This window comes from Lissotriton helveticus, chromosome 5_1 (assembly GCF_964261635.1).
Source record: "Lissotriton helveticus chromosome 5_1, aLisHel1.1, whole genome shotgun sequence".
NCBI lineage: Eukaryota > Metazoa > Chordata > Amphibia > Caudata > Salamandridae > Lissotriton > Lissotriton helveticus.
Genome location: NC_136065.1, coordinates 1,921,535,942 through 1,921,554,879, shown reverse-complemented (window position 1 = coordinate 1,921,554,879; position 18,938 = coordinate 1,921,535,942). Strand labels below are relative to the sequence as shown.

The window sequence follows — 18,938 nt, the reverse complement described above, 5'->3', positions numbered from 1 at the left end:
AAAGACTGTGAGACTCCAAGATCTGTGAGCAAAGTCTGCAACAAAGAAGTAAAGTGCCCACAAAAAGCCTACTCCGTGGACTGAGGATGGGGTTCAGTGGTCCTTCCTCAGTACCGGGGGCATCTACAGGAGCAGATAGATGACCATTTACTTTGATATTGTCTAATGTGATACCCTCATTCCATTCATGAAAATCAGTGCCTTCATTTCATTAGTATCAGACACTATCTCTTCCCAGTCTCTCAGATTATTAATGTCAGATTCTCCAATCTACACTGTGTTTAATGCATACCCTTCCTTTCATGACTTGCTGGGGTGCCCAGATGAATCGCCCCTCAGAGCGCTGGCTACTATTTAACAAGTAATTCTCTTGGTTACTCTTTGATCTTAAATGGTGCCGTGGCCTTGAAAACAAAGAAGAAAACACGTGTCGGCAGGGCTGCTTAAAATGTAGTTACCAAATATTGTCTGCTACAAGTTGTGAACATGAACAGAATTGACAAAAAAACATGTATTAGTTACCCTGACAATGGGCAGCCCATCACAAAAGCTGCCTTGCCCAGAAGGTGGAATTGAACCACTCTGTCACTAGACAGTTACAGGTTTGAAGCCTGCACCCCAGACCACTGAGGTTCATCCGGGCAAAGAAACAGTGTAGCAAAACAGGTATATATATCACAAGAATACATACTCTTTTACAGGTAGGGTGTGAGCCAAAATGTGTAATTTGCCTAGCTATCAATGTCCACTATTTATTGAAGTTCTGGGCTCAGCTCTATTTTTGATTTGTCTTTATTTTCATGCACTGTTTCAGTCAAAAGTTCAGAATATGAACCTTTTGATTGTATGCAAAACAGACACAGGCTTTCTGGGTAAACGAGACTTTCTTATAATGTGGACAAAGTTCAGATAAATCATTGCTAATGTCAGCGTTAACAACAATAGAAGAGGAAAGGCCGTGCTGATTTGAGTTTACAGAACACAGAATAAACAGACATTCTTAAAGCCTTATTCTGTTCTCTCACTCTCTCTGACTCCTTGAACGGAAAGAGCAAGACACCACAAAATGATTGTGTAAAGGAAAGCCAAAACACCACAATATGACTTGAGTAAAGGAAAGCCAAGACACCACAACATGACTTGTGTAAAGGAAAGCCAACACACCACAACATGACTTGAGTAAAGGAAAGCCAAGACATCGCAACATGACTTGTGTAAAGGAAAGCCAAAACACCACAACATGGGGGCGTGGCTAGCAGCCGACGATGGCGGCCGCGGCTTAGGGAGGCTCCCGGGAACAATCCGTGACAACTATCCTCATCCTCACTGGCTGTGTGGGGCGGACCGGACCCGGAGTCCGTGCGGCAATCATTGCTGAAATTTCGGGAGCGGCGGAGGCCTGAATGGGTACTGCATCGCTGGCCGGAGACCGAGGAGGAGCTGGGCCTACCTTCGGAAGTGCAGCCACGGAGCAACAGTATGTCCGCAGCCAGCCGGAAGTGACCTGGCGATGGGTGATGAGTGACAGGAAGTGCCGGCTTGCTGGGCGCGTCACTCCGAAAATCCACGGAGCTCCCTCCGGTGACCCAGGTACACGGGCGCACCCCAGTATAGCCCTTTAATGATTTCCGGCCCGCATGACCCACCCGGAGGCGTAGAGGGCACCGCGCACACTGGACTCAGCGCCGCCATTATCCCGCTGCACCCGCGAAGTACACCAGGTCCCAGCAGCGGCCATCTGCGCATCACGGGGACCGCTGCATGCGGGAGACTGCAGCGTTTGCGGACCTATCCACAAGGGCGCCGGGTGGCGCTCACTTACCACGCCATCGGAAGGGCGGGGGACCGGACAGCGCTCACATCAAGGGGGCACTGGGGTGAGGCATACCACAGAGGCATAGCCCGGTGTTGGCCACAATTTGCAGCACGCCACCAAATTACCCAACGGGCCCATTACAGGGGTGTGGATTCAGCATAGACTCAGCAACCGGCCTGTGCATAGCGCCTGAAGGAGCACCCCACTACTGTGAACTTGCGGGGAGACGTCCCCCTCCCTCACTGTGAGTCTACCTACACGCCTCATCGCGGCCGACCACCGGAGCACGTGGGGACGGCCCAGCCCAATCCAGACACGGCCAACTGCGCCTTTTGGCAGTTTCGCTACAGCCTGCACCATGTCACACAGGGGCCCTAAAAACAACTCAACCCAAGCTAAGTTGGACAAATTTGCGTATGAGAGGCAGTCACCGCCCCAGGAACAGCGCAAGAATGCCGGAAAAGTGGTGGAGACCGACGGGGCAAAAAAGGCCACGCTTGATGATGTCCTGGCGGCGTTGGCCCAGGTGCAGGCAACGGTGGGTGCCACGGCGACTGAAGTCACCTTAATAAGGGCGGATCTCCAAAAAATGAATGAGAGGGTCAAGCAGGTCGAAGTGGTTACTAAATCGCTGGTCGAGGATGTGTCCGAACTACAAACGGCAATGGAGCGGTTACAAACTGATAACAAGCTGCTCAGGGACGAACTGGATGACCAGGAAGGTCGCTCCCGGCGCAACAATGTCCGAATTATAGGTGTGCCGGAATCGGAAGACACGGGGGCGCTGGACCTCTACGTGGAGGACTTGGTCAAGAATCGGCTTCAGCCCAAGGAACTCTCGAACTTCTTCTCGGTCGAAAGGGCTCACCGCATTCCGGGGGGAAAACCCAAGACGGGAGGCACGCCGCGACCGATATTGGCTAGACTGTTCAATTTCCGAGATCGTGACGCCATTTTACAGGCTGCGAGAGTGGCGCCGGCTATTCAAATCCAGAACTCGAAGATTGCTTTCTTCCCGGACTACACGGCAGAGGTGTCCAGAAAGAGGAGAACGTTCTTAGAAGTGAAAAAGACCCTGAGAGAAAAGGAACTGCCGTACTCCATGATATTCCCGGCTAAGCTACGAGTGATTGCGGACAAAAAAGTGTGGTTTTTCGATTCCCCGGAAGCAGCCCGGGACTGGCTGGAGGGTTGGCATACCGTTGGACGACAGCGCAGAACGCACAGACCGGATCAAGACCGTGGAGGAGGCAGCAGAACCGGCTCACAAACGTCTGGTCGGGTGGAGGGAGCGGAACGCTCTCCCTCCTGAGGATTTGAAGGGGGAGGCGGGGACGAATGACTCCTACCCCGGACTCTGCATTGCTGAAAGTCGCTGATTTCCAATTTGACTTGTTATTTCAACTGCTGCACGTGGACTCTGGCATGGCCGCCCCGACAGCCTACAGGGAGGCCGCCTACCCGGGGAGACGCTCTCCCCCCTACACGCAAGTACTCTGGTTGTGGGATGGGAAAGGCACTCTGTTCAGTTGGGGTGGCGGGCAGTTCAAAGTCCGTTAGGCAGGGGGGCAGGGAGGGGGGGTTGGTTGTGTAATGTTCTTGTTGGGAATGTACGCAAACGGTCGGGGTCAATGTTTCAATTCCTGTGTGAGTCAGTGCACGTTGATGGGGATGGACAGCGATAATATGCCCCCGTGATGTCCCTTGGTTCTCCGCTATGCAACGGCATAGCCACTAGATCAGTTCCGCTTCTCAGCCGATGCATCATGGGCCCTGTAGTCACCAATGGCTGACACATCTGTCCCGGCAGTGGAGGTAGCGCCCACCGACTCACACTGCCCTCCCCTGCGTTTGATGTCCTGGAATGTGAGGGGCTTGGGAGACAAGGTTAAGCGGGGGTTGGTATTGACTGCAATAAAGCGGCAGCGGCCTACCGTAGCCCTGCTGCAAGAGACTCACCTGGTAGGGGGGGCTACAAAGGCCTTGGACAGACGCGGTTACAAAATGTGGGTCCACTCCGAGTTCACATCCGGTTCCAGGGGGTCCGGCATTCTGGTACAGAAAAACTCACGATTCATGCCTTTATCGACTAAGACTGATGACCAAGGCTGCTTCGCGGCCTTGCATGGACAGTGGGAGGGGAAGCTCTTTAACGTAGTGTCAGTGTATATTCCACCAGCATTACAGTCGGTCCACCTCCCAAAACTAGGGGAATTCCTTTTGACTCTCCCCGAGGGTGAGATCATTCTGGGGGGGGATTTTAATGCGGTCATGGACACGCACCTTGATAAACACCCCGCACCGGCTCCGCAGGGGGGGGCTCTTACCTCCAGCGATTTACTGCGGCTATGGGACTGACTGATGTCTGGAGACACTTGCACCCCAGCACGAAGCAATACACTTTCCACTCTGCGGTGCATGGTAGCCTCTCCCGCATTGACTACTTCTTGTCGCTGGGTGAGGGCCTCCGGCATATAGATGCAATGGTAATTCACCCTCGAGGGATTTCAGACCACTCGCCGCTCACACTGACACTTTCCTCACAGACAAGTGCGCGCAAACGCATTTACCCCATTCGTGCAGCCTACTTCAAAGTCCCACAGGTTCGCAAGGCTCTTAAAAACTCAACGAAGCAATATTTCCATGAAAACGTGCACTCAGTGCGCTCCCCAGAAACACTCTGGGAAGCCTATAAAACGGTCCTACGGGGGCAAGCCATTAACACCATTACGGGGCATAGGAGGCAGCTGTCCCAGGAACTGGCCGGTCTGGAGGTGGCATTGCAGGAACGGACCGAGGCTCACGAACAACACCCCTCTCCCTCCAGCCTTCACGCACTCACCCTCCAACAGCAGCTATATAATGCTCACTTGCGCCTGCTAGTAAAAGGACACTTAGCCGACACTCAAAACAGAATTTATGAGGTGGGGGACAAAGCAGGGAAAATGCTGGCGTGGCTTGATAAGCGGGAGGGCAATTCAAGGGGGATCCAACGTCTGAAAGACGAGAGAGGGGAGGCGCATACTGATCCAAGGCGTATCACAGAATTACTGGCGGCCCATTTTGAGCGAGTATACACCCCGGAGTGTGTGATCACAGCTGAGAGGGCCAGAGCCCTCCTAGCTCCGATCGAGGTCCAAACATTGTCACCGGAGGCATCAAGTGAGTTAGAGGTGGACATCACTGCCGATGAAATCCAATTGGCGATTAAGGCTCTAAACCCGGGTAAGGCAATGGGACCGAATGGCATACCCATTGAATGGTACCAAGCGATGCCTGAGACCCTCAGTGTACATCTATTAGGAATGTTTAGGGATTGTTTAGAGAAGGGTTCCCTCCCGCCGGACCAACGAACGGCGACCATCGTAACTATCCCCAAGCCAGGCAAACCGCCGGAGGAGTGTTCCTCTTATCGACCCATCTCCTTGCTAAATGCCGAAGTGAAGATACTGGCTAAACTCCTAGCGCAAAGGGTCCTGCCCCATCTGTCGTCGATTATACATCCGGACCAGTCCGGATTTATGCCACACAGAAACACAGCGTTGAATCTGCGGCGGCTGCACGGTATACTGGCTAGAGCGGACACCATCAACGCACCGGCAGTAATTTTGTCACTTGACGCCAAAATGGCTTTTGACTTGGTGGAATGGGAGTACCTTTTTGAAACGTTGAAACGCTTGGGGTTCGGACCTCGCTTTATTGCGTGGGTCAAACTATTGTACACCGACCCGGTGGCGCACGTGGTGGCTAACAGCCATATTTCACGCACGTTCCCGTTGGGGAGGGGCACGCGGCAGGGGTGCCCTTTGTCGCCCCTGCTGTTTGCGATCTCTTTGGAGCCTCTTGCGACCCTTATAAGGACCTCACCCCTCCTCAAGGGAATAACATGGAATGGGGGCTGGGAAGACCGTCTGTCATTGTACGCAGACGCTATGTTGCTTTATCTAACTGACCCCGAGGGCGGGGTGCCGGCTGTGCTACACATTTGCGACACGTATGGCAGTGTTTCCGGCTATACGTTGAACTAGACCAAATCAGAACTGTACGTTTTGCAGGGTCCGGCCCCGAATCTAGCCGGCACGTGCCCGCTGAAGTTGGCGGGCTCATCATTTAAATATCTAGGCATCCATATCACCAAGGACCCGACGGAATTTGTAGATAAAAATCTGAAACCTCACCTGGACAGGCTGAAACGAGATGTTATGTTCTGGTCCGGCCTTCCGTTGACGCTCCTGGGCAGGGCGGCACTTTACAAGATGATGGCGCTGCCACGTTTTCTGTACGTCCTCGAAAATACACCCTATCCCGTGGCCCCTACGTTCTTCCAGAAAGTGGCAGCTCTAGTTTCCAACCTTCTATGGGGGAACCTCCCTGCACGCGTGGCACAATCCAAGCTGCACAGAGATTGGTATGACGGGGGTATTGCGCTACCAAACCTAAGACTGTATTACTGGGCTGCACACCTTAAGCCAATCAACCACTGGATTCACGCTCCACAAACCGAACCGGCCTTCCAGTCAGATAGGGCACAATTGGGCACAAATAGTCTGTTGGGTCCGTTATATGACCACCGCAAGGTACGGGCCTTAGTGGGCCCCACTAAATTAACAGTTCAATTGTGGCACACGGCAACGGCGGCACTGGGCTGGAAAGGGAAGATCACTAAGATGACTCCGCTGTGGGATTCTCGGGCACTGGGCAATATGAGGAATACTAAGGGTTTTGCTCACTGGGATACGATAGGCACGGTGGGTGATCTGTGGGAGAGGAATGCTGTGATGACCTTTGCCCGGCTTAAAGAAATATATGATCTGGGTGACAGGGAGCTTTATAGGTACATCCAAATTCAACACACATTGCTCACAGCCCTGCCCCCCGACACACCTCTGCCTGAGTCCTCGCCTCTGGAGGATCGCCTCCTCACCGACTACATGTTAGAAAGGGCGACGTCACTCACTTACCGCAAATTGCTCAATAACTCCCCGTATCCGACTCTCCAACTAAAGGGGAAATGGGAGGGGGACATCGGCGACATGGACGAACATGAATGGAATGAAGCACTTGGGTCCCCTAAGGAAGTGGGCATTTCAGTGCGCTTGCGACTAGTGCAATTCAAGATCCTACACAGGGCTTATTATACGAGGACCATGCTACACCACATACATAGGACGTCCCATCCATACTGCCTTCGTGGGTGTGGGGAGGAAGGCGCGTTTTTTCACACCATATGGGAGTGTCCCAAAATCCAGGAATACTGGAAGCAAATACTCCGCACAATCTCACAAACATTAGACCGATCCCTGCTGCCTGACCCACGGAGGTGTTTACTAAATATATGGGAGCCTACTGACCTTTCCAGATATGAACAGCTTTGGGTCACGGTGGGGTTAATGGTAGCAAAGCGTGATATAGCGCAGCGATGGGGTGCGGCAGACCTACCGACCAAGTCCCAATGGTGTCTGCATATGGATAAAGTGATGGTGACCGAGAGAGCGGTATATTCCAGCCGAGCCTGCCCAGGGAAATGGAATAAGGTTTGGTTGAAATGGAATGGGTACAGGGGGGACATTTGTGATCCCTTGTTGGAAGATGATCAGGATGACTCTGACGAGGAGGGTGAAGAGGGGTGAAGCTAGGTGAGGTGGTTTGGCGGGAGGAAGACCAAGGCCGCTACACGCGATCTTCCCTTTGAGCTGCTGAATGAGGGACAGAGGGTGGACGTAAGTACAACATGGGCGGGGGCATTCGAACACTGGGGTACGAGATGGGAGTAGGCCTCTCCCAAGGGGCACTTGCAATTTGAACTGCATTGTTTCATGTCAGACCGTAATGTCATTCCTAATGTTTTAAGTTTAGAGTTTGTTGTTTTTCAAAAATAAGGAAAAAAGAAAAAAACCATCAAAATCACCTTGAATGTTGACAATGATATCTCAAATGCACTTTTACTTTGCAGTACGCTCTATTGGACAATTGCAGAAACTGTTGCTTTACTTACCACATTGCAAAGCTGCACCGTGATTGACGGACACGTATTAGCGGCCGGCCCGCAGGGTTGTAGGCCTTCCGCTGTGTAATATGCAAAGTGCAATAAAGGTTTTGAAAAAAACAACAAAAAAAAACAACACCACAACATGACTTGAGTAAAGGAAAGCCAAGAAACCATAACATGACTTGTGTAAAGGAAAGCCAAAAGACTACAATATGACTTGAGTAAAGGAAAGCCAAGACACCACAACATGACTTGTGTAAAGGAAATCCAAAACACCACAACATGACTTGGGTAAAGGAAAGCCAAGACATCGCAACATGACTTGTGTAAAGGAAAGCCCAAGGCACCACAACATGAATTGTGTAAAAGAAAGCGAAGACACCACAACATGAATTTTGTAAACGAAAGCCAAGACACCACAACATGAATTGTGTAAAAGGAAGATCAAGAAAACACAACATGGCTCATGTAAAGGAAAGCCAAGACACCACAACATGAATTGTGTAAAGGAAAGTCCAAGATACCACAACATAACTCATGGAAAGCTGAAGACACCACAACATGGCTCGTGTAAATGAAAAGTCCCAGACAACAAAACATGACTCATGTAAAGGAAAGGCCAAGACACCACACCATGACTTGTGTTAAGGAAAGTCCAAGACAACACAACATGAATGCTGTAAAGGAAAGATCAAGACCCCATAACATGACTTGTGTAAAGGATAGTTCAAGACAAGACAACATAACTTGTGTAAAGGAAAGCCAAGACACCACAGCATGACTTGTGTAAAGTAAAGTCAAGACACCACAACATGACTAGTGTAAAGGAAAGCCAAGACACCACAACGTGACTCATGAAAAGGCAAGCCAAGGCACCACAACATGACTTGTGTAAAGGAAATATCAAATGACAAAGTTCGGTATTGCACTCAAATTCTGGAAGAAACCAATAAAAAATTGGACGAATACACAAAAGAAATTAATGACAGAAAACTAAGGAAGTTCAAGAGAGACACTACAGATTATCGACTAGGAGAGGTCTATTCTTGGGCTGAGATTTACGCAAAAAGGCGACAACAGAAACCAAACGCGTCAACTGATGACACATCATCTGAGGATTCACATCAAAAACGGTATACATATGACCGAAGACCTAGAGCAGGTCCCACAACAGAACCAACCAACCAAAACGCTGAGACACAAGCGAGTACAAGTACTACAGGTCAAGCTCAACGGAAAGATTTTTTAGAGGCAGGCCAAGCACCTCAAACAGAACCAGGAGGAGCAAAAAAACAAGTAGAACGAAAAGCGATAGCTCAAAACACCAGGAGCCAAGTCCTGAAAATTTAGTCATTAATATATCCAGCCAACCATTAACACAACAAGAAGTCAGCACATTACAAAAAGGAACATCATACGTCCCAACGTACCATTCAAACTTCCTAGAAACTAAAGTCAGCTTATACAAATTTCTAAGATCTTTGAGACTAAGGCATTTTTTTGACAATGTCATTGAACCAGCTATTAATCCACCGAGAGAAAATACACTATTAGGCCTAAGAAGTAAAAGTAAATACATGGCTCCAGTGAGCCATAAGGTATTAGATGCATTCGAAAAAGTAGTCATTGCTGAAATTGAAGAAACATTTAAACAACCAACAACAAAACAGTCTAACATGACTATCCGAGAAAGAAACATCCTAAAGAAATTAGCGAACAATTCCCAAATTACTATTAGACAAGCAGACAAGGGCGGAGCGCTTGTTATTATGGACACCAGCTATTACCTATCTAAAGTAGAAGAGCACGTCCAAGATTCAAACACTTACACTATCATGACTATGGATCCAACTAGAGAATTCATGAAGATTTTGAAAAACATAATTGAGAATGCAATCAGCAAAGGAACCATCGGTCAAAAAGAAAAAGAATATCTCATTACAGACAACCCTTGTGTCCCCTACATATATATGACTCCTAAAGTTCATAAGGATCTGCACCACCCTCCTCTGAGACCAATAGTATCTACTATAGGGTCGATACATGAACCTATTGGAAAGTATATAGATAAACATCTACAGAACATCGTCCAGAACACAACAACCTATTTGAAGGATACAACACATTTTTTAAATATATTGGAAGAACGGAAAAGTGACTTCACGAAAGAGATGATTATGGCAAGTATAGACGTAAAGTCTTTATACACGTCAATCCCTCATGACCAAGGCATAACTGCAGTTGAAAGTCTACTTATGCAGGAAGACAAAACAGAAGATCTCAAAATATTTATAATGGAGTTGCTACACTTTACGCTGTTCCACAGCTACTTCAAATGGGAAGACAAATTTTATATACAAGCTTCTGGAACTTCCATGGGCAATTGTGCCGCGCCCACCTACGCGAACATTTTTATGTACAAATTTGAGGAGCAACATATACTGGAGAATGAAACATGGAAGAAGAACCTAATAGTATATAAAAGATACATCGACGATATTTTTGTCCTATGGAGAGGTACTGAGACTACATTAAAGGAAGCCATAGACAAATTGAACACAATAGAGACAAGAATACAATTCACGAGCATCATGAGTAACAAAGAACTGTCATTCCTGGACGTGTTGTTAACTAACAGAGATGGTGAAATTACAACAAGTGTCTACACCAAAGATACGGACAGAAATAACTTATTACATTATAACAGCTTTCACCAGCCCTCACTCAAACATCACTTGCCATTCTCACAAATTCTAAGGATAAAACGGATAGCATCAACAGATGAATTATACCTTAAACATAAACAGGAGACACTACAAAAGTTTAAAAAGAGGGGATATCCTGATCCCATTTTGGAATTAGCAGCCAATCGAGCAGACAAATTACAGCGCCAACACTTACTAAGATCAGCAACCAAACTTGATGAAAAAAGAAGTGTATTTGTGTCAAAATTTTCCACGAAAAGCACTAAAATCAAAAAGATTATTCGTAACCATTGGCCATTACTAGCACTAGAAGAAGACTTCAAAGGAATTTTTTCCGCACCTCCAATTTTCGCATATGAGAGAACTAAGAATCTCAAAGAACTATTAAATCAATCAAAGAAGCAAGAAGCCGTGAAATACAATGGAACACTACCTTGCCACAATTGCGGAAACTGTTCTGCGATCATCAAGGGTAACGTTATCAACCACCCAACCAAAGGCACTCCCATACAGTTGAAAGTATCTGGAACATGCAACACAGAGAATGTGATATACTTATTGCGATGCCCGTGTGGACTTTCCTATGTGGGAAAAACTCAAAGGAAAATAAAAACCCGCATAATAGAGCATAAAAGTAATATACGCTTGAAAAATGTAAAATCCACAGTGGCTACCCATTTCAACCAAGCAAATCACAATGTGAGTCAACTCAAATTTTGTATATTAGAGACCGTGAAAATCATTCCGGGAAGAGACAATAATAACCAGTTACTGAGGAGAGAAGCCTTTTGGATTAATTTCTTGTGTACCATACAGCCAAAAGGGCTCAATGAAAGATTGGATCTTAATTGCTTCTTATAGACAATTACAAACATTTTTGATACAATGATTTTTTGATATGTACAGACATTTCCGATATGTAAAATGATGACGGTTATATATTGTAAGTGCACATCGTAATTCTGATAATGTAGTTTTCATTACATATGTAATAACCTTTTAGCAACTTATATACATGCTACTCGTTGTTGATACATCGACATAAAGCACGCCCGAAATTTTAGGGAATTGATGGTAAACATGAACGCAGACGCGGTCACGTGATCGGAACTAGGTCATAGAGGTGCACATGGAGACAGGGCTAGAGCGACGCACGCCAGAGTAGCGAGGGGAGAGAGGCAACAAGACACATCGGGTAAGAGCAGCGCTTTGAAATATGAAACTCCCAAATGCGCTATGCATTTGTGTTAAGACACGGAGAATTTAACTTTATGCCGGTTTATTATTTTACAGAGTGCGAACAACCATGTGAAAAAGAAGGCTTGTGAGTAATTCCAGTGCAAGTAAGGGCTATAAGGTGTAGTTCCGATCACTAAAATGAGTTGGGTCACAGACATACAAGGGCTAAAATATGTGGCTATACGGGTTGCGATACGAACGAACAGTCGATCATGGGCTATAAGGTATAGAACAGCGCACATCGTCAAGAATCATAGAACATGCATGTAATGTGAATATTGTATAACCTAGGAAATGCTTAGAACTTATGGGTAAAAACAAACTCGAGTACTTATTTTATGTGTTATAATTTCAGATTTAACAAATCCCCTGAAGAAGAGCGTTATGCTTGAAATGCATTGGGATGACAAATGAATATGTAAACATGTATGAATGAAATACAATTTCGATAAAAAAGAAAAAGAAAACTCGCTACAAAAGAATGTTCAAATAAACTTTATGAACTGACATTTACACGATTGGAGTAATCATGTTTAAAAAGTAAAAAGGAGTGCAAAGTAGGAGGGTGTCCTGTAGACACAGAACACGCATGTCCAGTGTTGTGTAAAGGAAAGCCATGGCACCACAACATGACTCGTGTAAAGGAAAGCCAAGACACCAAAAAATGTCTTGTGTAAAGGAAAGTAGAAGACACCACAACATGACTTGTGTAAAGGAAAGCCAAGACACCACAACATGACTCATGGAAAGGAAAGTCCAAGACACCACAACATGACTCATGGAAAGGAAATTCTAAGACACCTCAAAACGACTTGTGGAAAGAAAAGCCCAAGACACCACAACATGACTTGTGTAAAGGAAAGTCCAAGACACCACAACCCCGACATGTGCTAATTGTAAAGACAAGTGAAGCTGAGGTGTAGGTGTATTTATTAATAAATCTAAACATTTCTTGACATACCCGTTTCTACATCAGTCATCAGTTTTAGGTTTGCTGTATTTGAATTTTCTTGGAGGATTTGTAGTAGTTCCTCCTGGTAACCATTCCTCTTGGCTGTTCCTCTCGAAGCCTTCTCGCCCTAGGCAGAATTACTTGCAGAGACCATAGGCTGACCTTTATGTAAATGGTCAGCTATGTAAGGAAGAGTTACCTGGTGATTTCATGGTATCAAACATGCAACACTCTTGTCCTGTATTTTATTTAAATAACCTAATACATTCTGGGAATTGTAGTTCCGAGTCACTTCAATTGTAGTAAGACACCTGCGAACACTAGTGCTTTGTAAATGAAAAGTGTGGGACTTAAACATTGCATTTTTGGTGACCTGGATTACTCTGATAAAACTGTCAGTCACTCGGCAGTGGTGTGAACTCGGGGGTGCAGGTGCAACGGACTAGGAACAGGCCACGTGCTGATGTGGGAACAAGGTTGAGGATGCTGAGCAGAGCGCCTCTATGCAGTGACAGCCGGGCTCTGTGACCTCTGATTGAACTTGGGGGGAAAGGGGAAAAGGGTGGCACCCCCGCAGTGGAGGAGGGCAGAGGCAGTCATAAGATTTAAAATACTCTATTAATCAGGTTATGCTGCAACATATTCTTTGCTCTGCTGGATCACTCCAGATGAGAGGACGTGATAAGGATGTTAGATTTTTTGTTGTACAAAAGGACTTTTTAATCCTAGTTTCCAAATGTGATGGAATGGTATAACCCTGAGGATATCGCTTTATGTCGTTTTGCCTCAGGGTCCATTATCTGGCCCCAAAAATGGGATAGCCTAGAGGCAAACTCATTTTGCATGCTTCATTTTATATATGCATTCAAGTATTTATTTATTCATTTGTTTATATTGGGTGCACAGAAAGACTGTGAGACTCCAAGATCTGTGAGCAAAGTCTGCAACAAAGAAGTAAAGTGCCCACAAAAAGCCTACTCCGTGGACTGAGGATGGGGATCAGTGGTCCTTCCTCAGTACCGGGGGCATCTACGGGAGCAGATAGATGACCATTTACTTTGATATTGTCTAATGTGATACCCTCATTCCATTCATGAAAATCAGTGCCTTCATTTCATTAGTATCGGACACTATCTCTTCCCAGTCTCTCAGATTATTAATGTCAGATTCTCCAATCTACACTGTGTTCAATGCATACCCTTCCTTTCATGACTTGCTGGGGTGCCCAGATGAATCGCCCCTCAGAGCGCTGGCTACTATTTAACAAGTAATTCTCTTGGTTCCTCTTTGATCTTAAATGGTGCCGTGGCCTTGAAAACAAAGAAGAAAACACGTGTCGGCAGGGCTGCTTAAAATGTAGTTACCAAATATTGTCTGCTACAAGTTGTGAACATGAACAGAATTGACAAAAAAACATGTATTAGTTACCCTGACAATTGGCAGCCCATCACAAAAGCTGCCTCGCCCAGAAGGTGGAATTGAACCACTCTGTCACTAGACAGCTACAGGTTTGAAGCCTGCACCCCAGACCACTGAGGTTCATCCGGGGAAAGAAACAGTGTAGCAAAACAGGTATATATATCACAAGAATACATACTCTTTTACAGGTAGGGTGTGAGCCAAAATGTGTAATTCGCCTAGCTATCAATGTCCACTATTTATTGAAGTTCTGGGCTCAGCTCTATTTTTGATTTGTCTTTATTTTCATGCACTGTTTCAGTCAAAAGTTCAGAATATTAACCTTTTGATTGTATGCAAAACAGACACAGGCTTTCTGGGTAAACGAGACTTTCTTATAATGTGGACAAAGTTCAGATAAATCATTGCTAATGTCAGCGTTAACAACAATAGAAGAGGAAAGGCCGTGCTGATTTGATTTTACAGAACACAGAATAAACAGACATTCTTAAAGCCTTATTCTGTTCTCTCACTCTCTCTGACTCCTTGAACGGAAAGAGCAAGACACCACAAAATGACTGTGTAAAGGAAAGCCAAAACACCACAATATGACTTGAGTAAAGGAAAGCCAAGACACCACAACATGACTTGTGTAAAGGAAAGCCAAAACACCACAACATGACTTGAGTAAAGGAAAGCCAAGACATCGCAACATGACTTGTGTAAAGGAAAGCCAAAACACCACAACATGACTTGAGTAAAGGAAAGCCAAGACACCATAACATGACTTGTGTAAAGGAAAGCCAAAAGACTACAATATGACTTGAGTAAAGGAAAGCCAAGGCACCACAACATGACTTGTGTAAAGGAAATCCAAAACACCACAACATGACTTGGGTAAAGGAAAGCCAAGACATCGCAACATGACTTGTGTAAAGGAAAGCCCAAGGCACCACAACATGTATTGTGTAAAAGAAAGCCAAGACACCACAACATGAATTTTGTAAACGAAAGCCAAGACACCACAACATGAATTGTGTAAAAGGAAGATCAAGAAAACACAACATGGCTCATGTAAAGGAAAGCCAAGACACCACAACATGAATTGTGTAAAGGAAAGTCCAAGATACCACAACATAACTCATGGAAAACTGAAGACACCACAACATGGCTCGTGTAAATGAAAAGTCCCAGACAACAAAACATGACTCATGTAAAGGAAAGGCCAAGACACCACACCATGACTTGTGTTAAGGAAAGTCCAAGACAACACAACATGAATGCTGTAAAGGAAAGATCAAGACCCCATAACATGACTTGTGTAAAGGATAGTTCAAGACAAGACAACATAACTTGTGTAAAGGAAAGCCAAGACACCACAACATGACTTGTGTAAAGTAAAGTCAAGACACCACAACATGACTAGTGTAAAGGAAAGCCAAGACACCAAAACGTGACTCATGAAAAGGCAAGCCAAGGCACCACAACATGACTTGTGTACAGGAAAGCCATGGTACCACAACATGACTCGTGTAAAGGAAAGCCAAGACACCAAAAAATGTCTTGTGTAAAGGAAAGTAGAAGACACCACAACATGACTTGTGTAAAGGAAAGCCAAGACACCACAACATGACTCATGGAAAGGAAAGTCCAAGACACCACAACATGACTCATGGAAAGGAAATTCTAAGACACCTCAAAACGACTTGTGGAAAGAAAAGCCCAAGACACCACAACATGACTTGTGTAAAGGAAAGTCCAAGACACAACAACCCCGACATGTGCTAATTGTAAAGACAAAGGAAGCTGAGGTGTAGGTGTATTTATTAATAAATCTAAACGTTTCTTGACATACCCGTTTCTACATCAGTCATCAGTTTTAGGTTTGCTGTATTTGCCTTTTCTTGGAGGATTTGTAGTAGTTCCTCCTGGTAACCGTTCCTCTTTGGCTGTTCCTCTCGAAGCCTTCTCGCCCTAGGCAGAATTACTTGCAGAGACCATAGGCTGACCTTTATGTAAATGGTCAGCTATGTAAGGAAGAGTTACCTGGTGATTTCATGGTATCAAACATGCAACACTCTTGTCCTGTATTTTATTTAAATAACCTAATACATTCTGGGAATTGTAGTTGCGAGTCACTTCAATTGTAGTAAGACACCTGCGAACACTAGTGCTTTGTAAATGAAAAGTGTGGGACTTAAACATTGCATTCTTGGTGACCTGGATTACTCTGATAAAACTGTCAGTCACTCGGCAGTGGTGTGAACTCGGGGGTGCAGGTGCAACGGACTAGGAACAGGCCACGTGCTGATGTGGGAACAAGGTTGAGGATGCTGAGCAGAGCGCCTCTATGCAGTGACAGCCGGGCTCTGTGACCTCTGATTGAACTCGGGGGGGAAAGGGGAAAAGGGTGGCACCCCCGCAGTGGAGGAGGGCAGAGGCGGTCATACGATTTAAAACACTCTATTAAGCAGGTTATGCTGCAACATATTTTTTGCTCTGCTGGATCACTCCAGATGAGAGGACGTGATAAGGATGTTAGATTTTTTGTTGTACAAAAGGACTTTTTAATCCTAGTTTCCAAATGTGATGGAATGGTATAACCCCGAGGATATCGCTTAATGTCGTTGTGCCTCAGGGTCCATTATCTGGCCCCAAAAAATGGGATAGCCTAGAGGCAAACTCATTTTGCATGCTTCATTTTACATATGCATTCATGTATTTATTTATTCATTTGTTTTTATTGGGTGCACAGAAAGACTGTGAGACTCCAAGATCTGTGAGCAAAGTCTGCAACAAAGAAGTAAAGTGCCCACAAAAAGCCTACTCCGTGGACTGAGGATGGGGTTCAGTGGTCCTTCCTCAGTACCGGGGGCATCTACGGGAGCAGATAGATGACCATTTACTTTGATATTGTCTAATGTGATACACTCATTCCATTCATGAAAATCAGTGCCTTCATTTCATTAGTATCGGACACTATCTCTTCCCAGTCTCTCAGATTATTAATGTCAGATTCTCCAATCTACACTGTGTTTAATGCATACCCTTCCTTTCATGACTTGCTGGGGTGCCCAGATGAATCGCCCCTCAGAGCGCTGGCTACTATTTAACAAGTAATTCTCTTGGTTACTCTTTGATCTTAAATGGTGCCGTGGCCTTGAAAACAAAGAAGAAAACACGTGTCGGCAGGGCTGCTTAAAATGTAGTTACCAAATATTGTCTGCTACAAGTTGTGAACATGAACAGAATTGACAAAAAACATGTATTAGTTACCCTGACAATGGGCAGCCCATCACAAAAGCTGCCTCGCCCAGAAAGTGGAATTGAACCACTCTGTCAGTAGACAGCTACAGGTTTGAAGACTGCACCCCAGACCACTGAGGTTCATCCGGGCAAAGAAACAGTGTAGCAAAACAGGTATATATATCACAAGAATACATACTCTTTTACAGGTAGGGTGTGAGCCAAAATGTGTAATCCGCCTAGCTATCAATGTCCACTATTTATTGAAGTTCTGGGCTCAGCTCTATTTTTGATTTGTCTTTATTTTCATGCACTGTTTCAGTCAAAAGTTCAGAATATGAACCTTTTGATTGTATGCAAAACAGACACAGGCTTTCTGGGTAAACAAGACTTTCTTATAATGTGGACAAAGTTCAGATAAATCATTGCTAATGTCAGCGTTAACAACAATAGAAGAGGAAAGGCCGTGCTCATTTGAGTTTACAGAACACAGAATAAACAGACATTCTTAAAGCCTTATTCTGTTTTCTCACTCTCTCTGACTCCTTGAACGGAAAGAGCAAGACACCACAAAAAGATTGTGTAAAGGAAAGCCAAAACACCACAACATGACTTGAGTAACGGAAAGCCAAGACATCGCAACATGACTTGTGTAAAGGAAAGCCATAACACCACAAGATGACTTGAGTAAAGGAAAGCCAAGACACCATAACATGACTTGTGTAAAGGAAAGCCAAAAGACTACAATATGACTTGAGTAAAGGAAAGCCAAGACACCACAACATGACTTGTGTAAAGGAAATCCAAAACACCACAACATGACTTGGGTAAAGGAAAGCCAAGACATCGCAACATGACTTGTGTAAAGGAAAGCCCAAGGCACCACAACATGAATTGTGTAAAAGAAAGCCAAGACACCACAACATGAATTTTGTAAACGAAAGCCAAGACACCACAACATGAATTGTGTAAAAGGAAGATCAAGAAAACACAACATGGCTCATGTAAAGGAAAGCCAAGACACCACAACATGAATTGTGTAAAGGAAAGTCCAAGATACCACAACATAACTCATGGAAAGCTGAAGACACCACAACATGGCTCGTGTAAATGAAAAGTCCCAGACAACAAAACATGACTCATGTAAAGGAAAGGCCAAGACACCACACCATGACTTGTGTTAAGGAAAGTCCAAGACAACACAACATGAATGCTGTAAAGGAAAGATCAAGACCCCATAACATGACTTGCGTAAAGGATAGTTCAAGACAAGACAACATAACTTGTGTAAAGGAAAGCCAAGACACCACAACATGACTTGTGTAAAGTAAAGTCAAGACACCACAACATGACTAGTGTAAAGGAAAGCCAAGACACCACAACGTGACTCATTAAAAGGCAAACCAAGGCACCACAACATGACTTGTGTAAAGGAAAGCCATGGCACCACAACATGACTCGTGTAAAGGAAAGCCAAGACACCAAAAAATGTCTTGTGTAAAGGAAAGTAGAAGACACCACAGCATGACTTGTGTAAAGGAAAGCCAAGACACCACAACATGACTCATGGAAAGGAAAGTCCAAGACACCACA

The 18,938-nt window shown here is 45.3% G+C and overlaps 3 non-coding genes across 3 annotated transcripts; all 3 read right to left on the bottom strand.

Moving 5' to 3' along the window:
• Nucleotides 1–556: 556 nt before the first annotated feature.
• TRNASTOP-UCA (transfer RNA opal suppressor (anticodon UCA)) lies at nt 557–643 on the bottom strand. The gene has a single exon. It is a non-coding gene; the product is annotated as a tRNA-Sec (tRNA).
• A 13,520-nt stretch (nt 644–14,163) lies between these two features.
• TRNASTOP-UCA (transfer RNA opal suppressor (anticodon UCA)) lies at nt 14,164–14,250 on the bottom strand. Its single transcript has one exon. It is a non-coding gene; the product is annotated as a tRNA-Sec (tRNA).
• A 3,159-nt stretch (nt 14,251–17,409) lies between these two features.
• TRNASTOP-UCA (transfer RNA opal suppressor (anticodon UCA)) lies at nt 17,410–17,496 on the bottom strand. The gene has a single exon. It is a non-coding gene; the product is annotated as a tRNA-Sec (tRNA).
• Nucleotides 17,497–18,938: the final 1,442 nt, after the last annotated feature.